Source organism: Bicyclus anynana, chromosome 25, assembly GCF_947172395.1.
Source record: "Bicyclus anynana chromosome 25, ilBicAnyn1.1, whole genome shotgun sequence".
NCBI classification, from domain to species: domain Eukaryota; kingdom Metazoa; phylum Arthropoda; class Insecta; order Lepidoptera; family Nymphalidae; genus Bicyclus; species Bicyclus anynana.
The window spans coordinates 7065673-7079057 of NC_069107.1; the positions used below are offsets into that span (position 1 = coordinate 7065673).

At 36.8% G+C, this 13385-nt stretch overlaps 1 protein-coding gene across 2 annotated transcripts in view; it reads right to left on the bottom strand.

Moving 5' to 3' along the window:
* LOC112057909 (solute carrier family 41 member 1) overlaps positions 1–13385 on the bottom strand; it is a 116050-nt gene that overhangs the window by 76461 nt on the left and 26204 nt on the right. Inside the window, exon 2 of one of the 2 annotated variants that reach the window (XM_052889197.1) lies at positions 11891–12152. The exons of the other annotated variant lie outside the window; for it this stretch is intronic. The gene's annotated coding sequence lies outside the window, so the exon portion shown is untranslated. The remainder of the gene's footprint in view (positions 1–11890; positions 12153–13385) is intronic. 2 annotated transcript variants of the gene reach the window in all.

Here is a 13385-nt window from a genome sequence, read left to right on the forward strand (position 1 = left end):
TTCTTATACACTTCGTATTCACTAGAAAGGCACATTATTTGTGAGTGTCACAGGCCACTTTATTGTATACGTATTTTATTCTCATATTCTAACTAGAAAGGGAAAGACGCGAGTGAAACCACGGGGCGTCAATAATCAAAGTTCGAGTTCACGGTAATGCGTAAGAATAAAATAATATTGTGTTGTAGAAGTTTTGCAGTCTTCAGAAGTCTTTTAGTATTCTCTATCTCCAAAAAATTATCGGAAAATAGAAAAACTGAAATAAATTTTTAGACTCCAGGTCTAGAATCCTAGACTTTGTGATTCAATCGAACAAGCCACTAAATTAATTAATCTTTTAAAAATTTATTTTAAACAATATTAGCATAGATATAATTTAACCTACTTAAAAAAATAATTATTCATAGTTTACCTTGATTTAATATTTAGATTTTAAGGCGTTCGTTCACAGGTGTAAAACCTAGTAATATATGAATATTGTATGTAGATTTTAAAAAGAAATTAAATGATTGATTGAGTGTGATGAATGAATGTGATTGAGTCACATGATATTTAATTTCTTATTCCAAATGTAAAACATACACATTAAAAAATATATTAGCAACTATCAATTCTAATTATGTCTGATGATTTTGATTTATCATTAAATGAAAATTTTTCCGTCATATATTTTTTGTAAAATGGTCGGTCTCCTGTGCGTCTGACAAAACCTTGAATTTATTTAAAAATCGAACCTCCCAATAAGTTCAAGGTTTTTGAGCAATTAATTCAAGCGAATAATTAAACGCTCGTATTTTCATTGTTACCTAAGATACGATATTACAAGCGAGTGAAACAGGTGAATGACCGCCTTTATTATTTCGGATCATCAACGGATACGGAAACACAAAGTCAGTGATACGATTTGCACTTTTCATTTCAGCAAGGTTAGGAAACAGTACCACAGAATACATGTACATAGATTGCTGCTTCCTTTGATCTGTAATTAGTATTCACTAGCTGACGCCGCGCGGTTTTACCCGCGTGGTTCCCGTTCCCGTAGGAATACTGGGATAATATATATCCTATAGCCTTCCTCGATAAATGGACTATATAACACTGAAAGAATTTTTCAAATCGGACCAGTAGTTCCTGAGATTAGCGCGTTCAATCAATCAAACAAACAAACTCTTCAGCTTTATAATATTAGTATAGATGTACCGACTTACTCTCTGTATTTTACTAGACGAGTATTTTTACCGGACTGTTTATATTTTTCGCGCGTATCTTGTACGTATGTATGTAAATAAATATCATCATTATCAACCCATATTCGGCTTACTGCTGAGCTCGACTCTCCTCTCAGAATGAGAGGGGTTAGGTCAATAGTCCACCACGCTGGCCCAATGTGGCTTGGTAGACTTCAAACACGCAGAGAATTGAGAAAATTCTCTGGTATGCAGGTTTACTGACGATGTTTTTCCTTCACCGTTTTGAGATACGTGATATTTAATTTCTTAAAATGCACACAACTGAAAAAGTTGGAGGTGCATGCCCCGACCGGATTCGAACCCACACCCTCGATCTCCCTCGGGCGATGGAGCGAGCTATGCCTAGAGTTTCTCTGCGTGATCGAATCAGAAATGAGGAGATCTGCAGACGAACTAAAGTCACTGATATAGCTCAGCGAGTCGCGAAGCTAAAGTGGCAATGGGCAGGCCACATAGTTCGAAGAGCCGATGGACGTTGGGGTCCCAAGGTGCTGGAATGGCGACCCCGCACCGGAAAGCGCAGTTTTGGTCGACCCCCCACTAGGTAGACCGAAGACAACAAGCGGGTTGCAGGGAGCCGCTTTGTTTGGAAGTCCATGCAAGAGGCCTATGTCCAGCAGTGGACGTCCATCGGCTGATAATGATGATGATGATGATGATGTTTTCAATGACAAGCGTATGATTACCGAATCCAATGTAGGCAATGCATTCTTCACCCAAGACGGTATGGCTAAGTAACGTTCACGTATTTGTTTGTTTTCATACTGTCATTGTCATCGCGTGCGTCGGCACTCGACTGAAACAGTCGCATAACCACGACAACTACTAATTACTGCGTACCTATCACGATGATTGTTCATACATAAATCTCATCGATCGTAGATCGTTAGATGGGCCTCAAAGCGTCGAGGAATTGTCATTGGTTTGGCAAATTGAGTACGTCATCACTCGTAACGCATTTCTCTTTATTCATGTGGCTTGTGTTTTAACACTTCCAAAATGAACTCGAAGGCATAAGAGATTCATCATCATCATCATTATCAACCCATATTCGGCTCACTGCTGAGCTCGAGTCTCCACTTAGAATGAGAGCGGTTAGGCCAATAGCCCGGTTGGCACGCGCAGAGAATTAAGAAAATTCTCAGGTATGCAGGTTTCCTCAGGATGTTTTTCCTTCACCGTTTGAGACACGTGATATTTAATTTCTTAAAATGCACATAACTGAATTCAAATAAGAAAATACAGTAAATACTTTTTTAAGTCCACGTCCACTCACAGCACTCGTTACTTGTACTAAGATAAGATGTGCATGCACGTCTTCGGGTAATGAAATAAAATTGTGCGTTCTCTAATATGGAAGGGCCCATCTAACGATTTATATCGATGATAAATCTCCCATTTTTCAATTACATGTCATACATTCCGACCAATGCCGGATCAAGGAACCTTCCCTAAGCAACCTTCCCCTTTGTTAGCTAGTAATATTGTGAATTACGAAGACGTTTAGTTTTTTTTTATAATTTTCAGCATGACGCATGACCGCTCACGGTGAATTCGTTCGTCTCTATTTACAACTCACCTTCTTTATGAAGGTGAAAACTAATCTGATATCTATAGAATAGAATAGATATCTATAGATAGAATCTTTGTCATTAAGAAATTCGTCGATTGTTTATCAATGCTCCTCCTGGCTATCGAAGGCTTTCAGCTTTTTTGAAAATTTATAATTTATTGCACAAAAAACAAACGAAAATAATAGATACCAATACCAATTCGGTGTTATCGCTTTTAGCAATTTCTGCTCGAGAACTTTCGGATAAAGAATTTAATTAAGGATGTATTAAAATGACGAAGTTCTAGTTATCGCAAGCTCTCGTTTTATTAACTCAACTTAATAAATGTTTTGGGATAAACACGACATTACTGTCAAATAAGCCAAAGGGATACACATCGTTTGAATTACTATACAGTATCCTGTTTTTGGGATACGGCATTACACCCAGGGCTCAACAACCTAAGGGATACACATTACATTACATTAATCGTTAAAGTTACAATACACCAGTATCCTGTTTTTGGGATAGGGCATTACACCCAGGGCTCATCAACCTTTCGAAAAACACTCGTATTGGGTTCTAAACAGTCTTATTTTGGTTCCGTTTGTGGTTTTGTTTTTTGGCAATTTATTACATACATGATACGACGTACAAGTAAAAGAACATTTGGTACAGCATTCCAGGAAAGGGTCGAAAGCGAATTAACATTCTCAACTTTATGATTTTAATTCGAAAGGTTTTAAGTATTGCGTAACATTTTTGAACAGCAAATGAATTAACTCGGACCCAAATTATACGAATGGTACAGAGCTAAAAATTGGACATAAATGACGTCAGTTAAAGGAGAACTTAAGAGGCCAAATCTATATTTGCCTAATCAGTTAAATTACTTATTACAGGTGGACAATCATTTGTATCCCTTTGACATAAAATTTATTGCATCATCAGTGTCAAACTGACAGGCGATAGTTTTAATAAGGCTTTGACACGAACTTGACACATTTAGTCAAAATATGACAATATTTAATGTGAAGTTTACCTACGAATACTTAGGAAAACTGTCATTTTGATAAACAGAACATTTGACATAATATTTGACAATGACATTTGTTCATTGATTGACTTTGACATTGACAGCCCGCGTTGGCAAAGACAACTGACAATCAGTGAAATACGCATTAAAGAGGATAAATCACTAAGATCTGTGTGAAAATATGTTATGAAATCAGGTTATTTTCCCTGTTAGCGAATATTATTTCGGGTAAGATTCTAATGGAGTAATCTAGTAAAATATACACGATTTGTAGTACATTTTTCATTTTTGTATCTTTCTGAAAAGTGGGCCCAAATTCTGACATCTCCTTTCCATTTTGTATATACTAGCACTGCCCCTAAGGACCCATTCCAAACCTCTATTGCAAAAGGAATTTACCATTTGTACCTGTATATTGCCTGTCCTAGTTAAAAACTAACTTTTCTCGTAGCAAGGTGCATTTGGGACCTACGTAACTTTAATTTTAAGTTTTCGTCTTTAATTACCTCCATTAAATCATTACATAACTTGGCTTTCATAAGGCCTTGTACTATTAATTTATTTATATTTTATTGTTGACAAGTTGGCCCTTGACTACAATCTCACCTGATGGTAAGTGATGATGCAGTCTAAGATGGAAGCGGGCTAACTTGCTGAGGATGAAAATCCACACTCCTTTCGGTTTCTACACGACATCGTACCGGAACGCTAAATCGCTTGGCGGTACGTCTTTGCCGGTAGGGTAATAACTAGCCACGGCCGAAGCCTCCCACCAGCCAGACCTGGACCAATTAAGAAAATCTCAATCTGCCCAGCTGGGGATCGAACCGAGGACCTCCGTTTTGTAAATCCACCGCGCATACCACTGCGCCACGGAGGCCGTCAAATAATTTATTTATATAATTTATTAGGAAAAACGGCTAATAAATTAAGTTCGTGCTTATAACTATGTACATTATTAGAGTTAGTTAATGCTTAGCTAAGTAATTATTGAAATAAATGAATTTTGGTTTTTGATTTTTTGATTTTGATTGAACCTAAAGGCTTTCGAGGTCAGTCCGACCTTATACCAGTGAGGGTATTAAGGCTCGGAAGTCTGTGACCGTTTTTAGACGCATTAGCTTACGAACCACGTTCAAGGAAGGTTACATCTATTGTTTTACTTAACACTGCTCAATCAAATTTTAAACAGTATTGGCTTCCTTAAAAAATACTATTGGCTCAACTTACTATCCATATACTAGTGTTAGTACATAAGGGCCATTTGACATATGTCGAAATTAGGGTTTTCAGTAACAAAATTTACTGTGAGAAAGTTTTACACATAAAAGTATTAATAGAATTCATCTAATTCTAAAATTTTATTTAAATCATATAACAAGGTTCCGAGACCACAAAACATAGGTAAGTACATTAATGTATAGCAGACCACACGTGGTTTCACTCGCTTAGTTCTTATTCCCTTGAGAATCTATATATTCCCTTCATAATATATAGTCTATGTTACTTGCTGCTAATGTGGCTTTACATTGGTGAAAAAAAAATAAAAATGGATTCATTAGTCTTGGAGCTCATTCGTAGCAAATAAAACAAACCAAATCTTACCATTTTATAATTATTAGTTTAGACTAGCCGACGCCCCGCGTAGAACCTGTTGGCTGTTTTCATCAGAATACGGGGATAAGATATGACACTCACAAATAACGTGGCTTTCCAGCGGTAAAAGAATTATCAAAATCGGTTCAGTAGATCCAGAGATTACCCATTTACTCTTTATAATATTATTTTATATAGACAGCTTTTACGAGTATGTATTTATGTTGTTACTAGGCTATTTAAATTCTGCTCAGCCTGCTTTTGATAGCTGTGCTGATAATAGATTATACCTTATGAACCGGTAATTTTGAATTTATTAACCCAAATAATAAAAATAATTAATTATAATCAATAAACCCGACTGCGGCGCAAAATTAATAAAATATTTATTACACAATATGTTCAATTTGAAAATCTCTAAATTTATGTACTAGAGATTTAAGAAATTAAATATCACGTGTCTCAAACGGTGAAGGAAAAACATCATCAAGGAGACTTGAGCTCAGCAGTGAGCCGAATATGGGTTGATAATGATGATGATTATTATAGTATGATGATTATAATTTTAGATAAACAAACTCACATTCGCATTTATAATATTAGTTGGAATTTTATAATATATAACGCTCATATGGTAATACGATTTGACGTAAAGGAAGAGACATTTATGCATAATGTATTTTAATTTAATAACTATTTTATAACAACCTTTGACCTTGAATGTATTCTACATTTCGACCTCAGATACCTTATTCTGAAACAATATCTATATCTATACTAATATATAAAGCTGAAGAGTTTGTTTGTTTGATTGAAGGCGCTAATCTCAGGAACTACTGGTCTGATTTGAAAAATTCTTTCAGTGTTAGATAGCCCATTTATCGAGGAAGGCTAATATATATATTATCCCCTTTTTCCTACGGGAACGAGAATCACGCGGGTAAACCGCGCGGCGTCAGCTAGTTATTTATAATGCCAAAATAAAGGCTTGCGCTGATTAGCCTGACTATCTAGCAGTGGCGAAGATTGGAATTTAGATAAAAGTAAGCATTCCTTGTGGCCTCGGGAGGCGTCCATTAGTCGCATTGCAATTTTTTAAAAAGAATTTTTTAAATGACGGCTTCCATGGCGCAGTCGACTTGCAAGACGGAGGTCCTGAGTTCGCTCCCCGGCTGGACCGATTGAGGTTTTCTTAATTGGTCCAGGTTTGGCTGGCAAAACTGCTCTAATAGGATCTTACCAAATTTGGCTAGGCAGGGAGAACAACACGAGCAGAGAAGGGGGAGTGTTGATCGATCGTCAAGGAATTCCTTAACCCTACATCCTGTAGTCACAAGTTCAGGGCTCTGCTCGGAGTTTTTTCTCTCTACCACGCGATGGACCCGGCACCATAAATTCATGGAATGTTAAGATATTCGTCTCATTTAAAAAAAAAATAAGGTAAAAAATCCATGTTTATAAACAAAGAAGTAGAAGTTTCCACGCTAGCGTCTGGCAGTTACCTAATAACGTCAATCCGTCGCGATTTACTCATTCATACTCATAAACCAACTGTTCAAATATATTATGACAATATAATTAAATACTCCTGCAACAATATCACTCTACAAACATGTACCGTCTCAATCCAGTAGCGTTTGTATCTATTTCGATGATAAACGATTTGAAGTGCGTTTTACACGTGGCCTTTCATTATGGTCGAACCCACAGATATAAGAAGTAACTAGATTTCTAAAGTGCCAATTCTTTGTAATAACCCAGCGTACCTAGGGGCGTGGCCTAAATGTATTATTTATTCCTTTTTTTTTTTTTATTCTTTACAAGTTAGCCCTTGACTACAATCTCACCTCATAGTAAGTGATGATGCAGTCTAAGATGGAAGCGGGCTAACTTGTTAGGAGGAGGATGAAAATCCACACCCCTTTCGGTTTCTACACGGCATCGTACCGGAACGCTAAATCGCTTGGCGGCACGTCTTTGCCGGTAGGGTGATAACTAGCCACGGCTGAAGCCTCACACCAGCCAGAACTGGACAAATTAAGAAAATCTCAATCTGCCCAGCCGGGGATCGAACCCAGGACCTCCGTCTTGTAAATCCACCGCGCATACCACTGCGCCACGGAGGCCGTCCTTTTGTCACAGAACAAAACAAGACTGCTAGTACATGCGCGGACACGCTTGCGTTGTTCCGCACACCCGGGTGTACGCGGGCCACGCCCCCTAGCTACTTCTATTGCTAAAAGCGTTAGCTTTTAGTATTGTCTGTTCTGTGGTCGAACCGCTGTAGCGTAGCTTAAGTGTACTGTTTTTTTTTTTCTTATGGGACCTCAGCGGCGTCACCGGGGGGTTTGGGCGAGCGCAGAAGCATCGCCTGATGGGGCCCGAAGGCAGAAGCAGAGTAGATGGGCGGAACGACTCTCTAAGGGCGTCTCCTCTGAGACTGCAACCTCGGCTAGAGGGCCGTTCGGGAAGGGTGTTTTGGCCTGAGTGTATCAATCCGGGCGTCCCCGAGATCGTGAGTAAAAAAGCCCACGTCTGGGTGACGTCAGATATCGGGGACCTCGTCTGTGTAGCTTGTGTTTGTGTTGCCTGGGAAGCTTTGTCGTTCGTTATGTCATCGTCAGGATCGTAAAGCACGTTTTTTGGGCGTCTAGATCTACAATCAGCGTTGGTATCGGGGATGTAAGTGTATTGTACTGTGTTGAACGTCTATTGTAGCGGCTAATGACCATTTTAAGACCATCTTTAAACGGCCCACTACAGGGCTAAGCGTCCTTATCGTCCACGCACCTCCAATTCAAGGTGCGTGGACAAAATAAAACGGATTTATGAAATTAAAATACGTCCGTAGAAGACTCCTCACAGGTTTTAAAGACCTATCCAACGATATTCCACACTATGAAATAAACGAACAAATAAAAATTCATCCCCACTTTACATTTATGGGAGGGACCCTAAAAAATTATTTTACAAGATTTTATTTTACGACTTTGTTTACATTTTTATTTACATATTCATGCTAATTTACAGCTTTCTAGTAGTATCTGCGGTAAACCGCGGACGGACAGACGGACGGACGGACAGACGGACATGACGAAACTATAAGGGTTCCTTGTGGACTACGGAACCCTAAAAAGGATAGGTTTGGTATTGTAGGTAATCTTTGTCAAACGCTCCGTTTGTAAGAGATTTTTAACGTGACGTCATGAGAGAATTGAAATATAGACCATAATGGCCGACAGGCGTTTTGAAAAAATATTTAAAAATAAAAATTTTTATGAAAAAAATACGATAATTATTTTTCCATCTAGTGGAACCATAATGAACAATTTAAGGCCATTAAAAAAGAAGTGTCAACTAGCCTTTGTACTTTATCTAGTGACATTTATTTTAACGCATCTAGATTTTGATGATAATAGTAATTTGAAGTTTTACACCATATTTTATCGGTCAACGGTATAATCCATAATTAAGGCATGAATAGCCATTAATAATCATTTAGTAGCAGGTATGTCTCTATTGTAGAGTCCTTCTAGGAAAGTAAGACCATGCTTATCTATGCCAGGCAGCATTGCTTTACAAGGCTTTGCATACACGAGGCAATATTGAGTTTACATTATCAACCTAAGCCCGCCAACTCGAATTGGAACGCGTGGTGAGTCTAACCACCATATTAGCTCTGATTATGAGCAGGCTTGGCGTTAGAAATATCACATCAGCCGATGAACGTTCACTACAGGACATAGGCCTTTTATAAGGACTTCCAAACATGACGGTACTGAGCCGCCTGCATCCAGCGAATCCCTGCGACTCGCTAGTTGATGTAATCAGTCCAACACTGACCAACACTGCGCTTTCCGGTGCGGGGTCGCCCTTCCAGCGCCTTGGGACCCCAAAGTCCATCGGCTCTTCGAATTATGTGCCCATTGCCACTTCAGCTTCGCGACTCCCTATTATAGATTAATAATGACATTTAAACTTATCATGATCGTACCAATGACTTATTTACAAGATACGTAAATACGTGCAATAAATATAATAATATATTTTTTTATTGATATAGCCAATATCTTTATGAGCCAATAAAAACTAGAATTTCCCAAAAAAATAAAAACAGGTAACTTGTTAACTTACATACAGGCTGATGCCTGCTACTTAATTCGCGAGAAAAACGATATAAATTATCATTGTATTTGATATTTTCTATAAGTTAGCCCTAGACTACAATCTCACCTGTTGGTAAGTGATGATGCAATCTAAAATGGAAGCAGGCTAACTTGTTAGGAGTAGGATGAAATCCACACTCCTTTTCGGTTTCTACACGACATCGTACCTAAATACGCTAAATCGTTTGGTGGTACGTTTTTGTCGGTAGGGTGGTATAGCCTCGGCCGAAGCCTCCCACCAGCCAGACCTGGACCAATCAAGAAAACCTCAATCGGCCCAGCCGGGGATCGAACCCAGGACCTCCTGTATTTTGTTTTATTACTAGTGGTTTATCGTGAACAGACAGAAAGACGCCGCGATACCGGATATTGTTTTATAATGTATAGATACATAGGGTAGATACGTACCAGTATGTACGTAATTCGTTGTCAAATGTCTAATCCAATGATTAGATTATAGCACGGATACGTAAAGCAAAAATAGCCAGCTGACCTTACTAGTGCACTCATCTACCTCGGAATGTAATGTATGTAAACTTAATTTTGGAACGAAGTTCTTTTATACGGCTCACAGTAGAATAAACTAACAGAAGTCGACCAGTAAAACAATGGCATTTTTCGAAAAAAACATGTTTATCTGAACATTTATATCTGTTGGTCAATCCCCACCAGGTTCACCAGGCATTGACGACATCAAGCGAATCAAAGGCGACTCAGCAGGGTTATTCTGTAACTGTGCCTTGTATAACTCGAAAGTAGGAGTCTTGATTGCACCCGTATTTATCTTTGTCAGGACTGTGGTGATCGGAAATCCCTACAAAATGCCTTTGTCCTGCAGTGGAAGTCCATCGGCTGGTAAGATGATGATGATGATGATGATGATGATGATGATGATGATGACATTTCATATGTCATGAACATCATTGAATCGTACTTATATGTATCACTTATAATATATATTATACTAATGATATAATCAGTTTGGTTAACTTAATTAGTTAAAGAGCCTTGATAGCCCAGTGGATATGACCTCTGCCTCCGATTCTGGGTGTAGGTTCGAATATCACGTGTCTCAAACGGTGAAGGAAAACATCGTGAGGAAACCTGCATACCAGAGATTTTTTTTAATTCTCTGCGTGTGTGAAGTCTGCCAATCCGCATTGGGCCAGCGTGGTGGACTATTGGCCTAACCCCTCTCATTCTGCGAGGAGACTCGATCGCAGCAGTGAGCCGAATATGTGTTGTATAACTAACGAATTAACTAAATACTTATAAAATGATAATAACTTGCACTCCGATTTAATTTTAACCCACCATTTGTCCAGTTTAACTAACTACTAACGTTTAACTAACTATTATTCATATAATTATGTAAAATATTTTAATCTCCTTTTAAAGGAGATTTTACTACATCCCAAATATTGATTTTAATTAAATGTAAAATTAATAGTTTCGCAAATTCGCAATAAAGAATCAAGAGAGCAATTAGCTCTATTTACTTTCCTGCAATTGCTAATAATTTACGTTTGAGTTATTCTTCTTCAAATAGATAGTGATAATAATTTACTAGTAATCATTATGAATTGTTTTTTTTGTTCTAAAAGAGTTGTTAAATCTTTTACTAACCGGCTTTCGGTAGAGACTAGAGAAGCGATAGGTGAACCTACTTTCTGCATTATCTATTTACAGACGAATTTGACTTTTCTAAATTCGTACGACATTTTAATTTTTATTTGTGTAATTCGTGGTTATTTAAGTACGTATTTTACCTTTGCATGATAATTTAGGTCCTTACTAACCTTTAATTTGTAAATGTTTTCTGTCCCAAATAAATAAAAACATAAATAATTAAATAACATGAAAATAAAGCCGGCTTTTTTCAAAAATTTTCAATGTCTAATTAAATTTTTCAAAGTCGTTAAAAAATATTTATATAATTATTCTTATTTATAGGCACATCCCTAAATATAAAAAATAAAAGTAGTTATCAAGTTTACGTAAACCGTACATTATAAAATGTTACTTAATAAAAAAAATATCGTTCACAAATTTCAAAATAACATAGCGATAACATTTTTCGCAATTTATAAAATTAAACACTCGAGCGCAGTGCACTGTGCAACATGCATTTCTTTCTCATCGGTAGAAATGCCCGCAATTCCTCATTTGAACTTTTTGTTAAACTTATAAAAGCTCTGAGGCCATTGCCTTTGTCGCACATTCTACCTGAACATTCCATTTATAAAAAAAAAGAAAAGAAAGAAGCATAAACATCCATGCGATACTCACTTGCAGCGTTAATCCCTCGGTGTTGCTACTTAATCTAATATCACAGGATTTTATAGATTTAAAATTAAACTATTTACACTAAAAAAAAATCACTTTATAACAAAACAAAAAATATTTACAAATGTACACTGGCCAGTACAATTACCCCATGCAGTCTATAATCTGTGGTTATGATCACGGAATGCAATTACATCTTTCGCGGATTTTGCGCGCGAACGTTTGACATTTGACACAAGCGAATCGTACGGCGGCTAGGAGCTGACTGTCATAAAGGTATTCACTCTTTGCCTTAATATCAGGTGTACAACACAATCGGTGATAATGACAAACATACAATACGGCGTTTGTTAGGCCGAACGGAATCGAGTCTCCAACGCAAGCTTCATTGGACTGGTTTAAAAAAAAACCCGGTCAATGTACGTGCGTGTGAACTTGGCGGGTTTCGAGTGTAGGGTTACCATTTCTTTTGAGTTCTTTTTTTAAATACGGACTTTATTTTTTTTTTGTTTAAATCGTGAAGTTTATAAAAGCCGTTTTACAGTTGAGTTGTTTGAATAAATAGATTTATTATTTTTTCGTTTTTAATTTTTTGCGATTGCGGATCAAGAACGAAGAGTCGAAACGTTTCGTACGCTATGTGTCTAAACAAACTAGTTAAAGTGGTTAAAGTTAAACGAACTAAAAATAATTTATCTTATTTGTAAATTTAACTGGGTTAATTTTTATCGTTTTAGATTAAGAAGTTGACACGACATGATTAAATGTAGAAGTCTGTTAAAATAAAACTTAGTGTTGAATTTATTACGGTATTCCGTAATATAACACGTTAATTTATATAACTAAATTTAATTTTATAATTAATTGTTATAAAAATACTATTTATGAATGGAATATTTCGATTTAAAAAAAGAATAATAAGTATTAGCAACACTAAAATATAGTCGACCAAATTCTAAATATGTACCTAATAAAGAATTACTTGTCTTGATACGGTGATTATGATTCAAAGTATTATTGTAATTATTCATAACTAATTCTGATAATAACTACTATATCCATATACGTTCTATCTATTGATAGATTTATATGTGGATTAAATTGAAAAAAAAGTGTGCAAATCAAATCAAATCAAATCAAAAATCATTTATTTCAAGTAGGCTCAGTTTACAAGCACTTTTGACACGTCAGTTGACTATTTGTAAAGATTCTACCACCGGTTCGGAAGGCAGGTTCTGCTGAGAAGATACCGGCAAGAAACTCAACAGTTGCTCTTTTGAAAAAGTCATACAGTATTATAATTTACAATTAATAACAATTACTGTTTACATTTCTTATAGTTTTACTTTCTGTGTGAAGGTGGAAGCTGATCTAACGGCCTCCAAGCATCTTTATCATTAAGGAACTCATCAATGTTGTAGTACCCTCGACTAAGTAAATGTTTTTTAACACATTGCTTAAAGCTATGCATTGGCAGGTCCATCACAGTCTTGGGGAT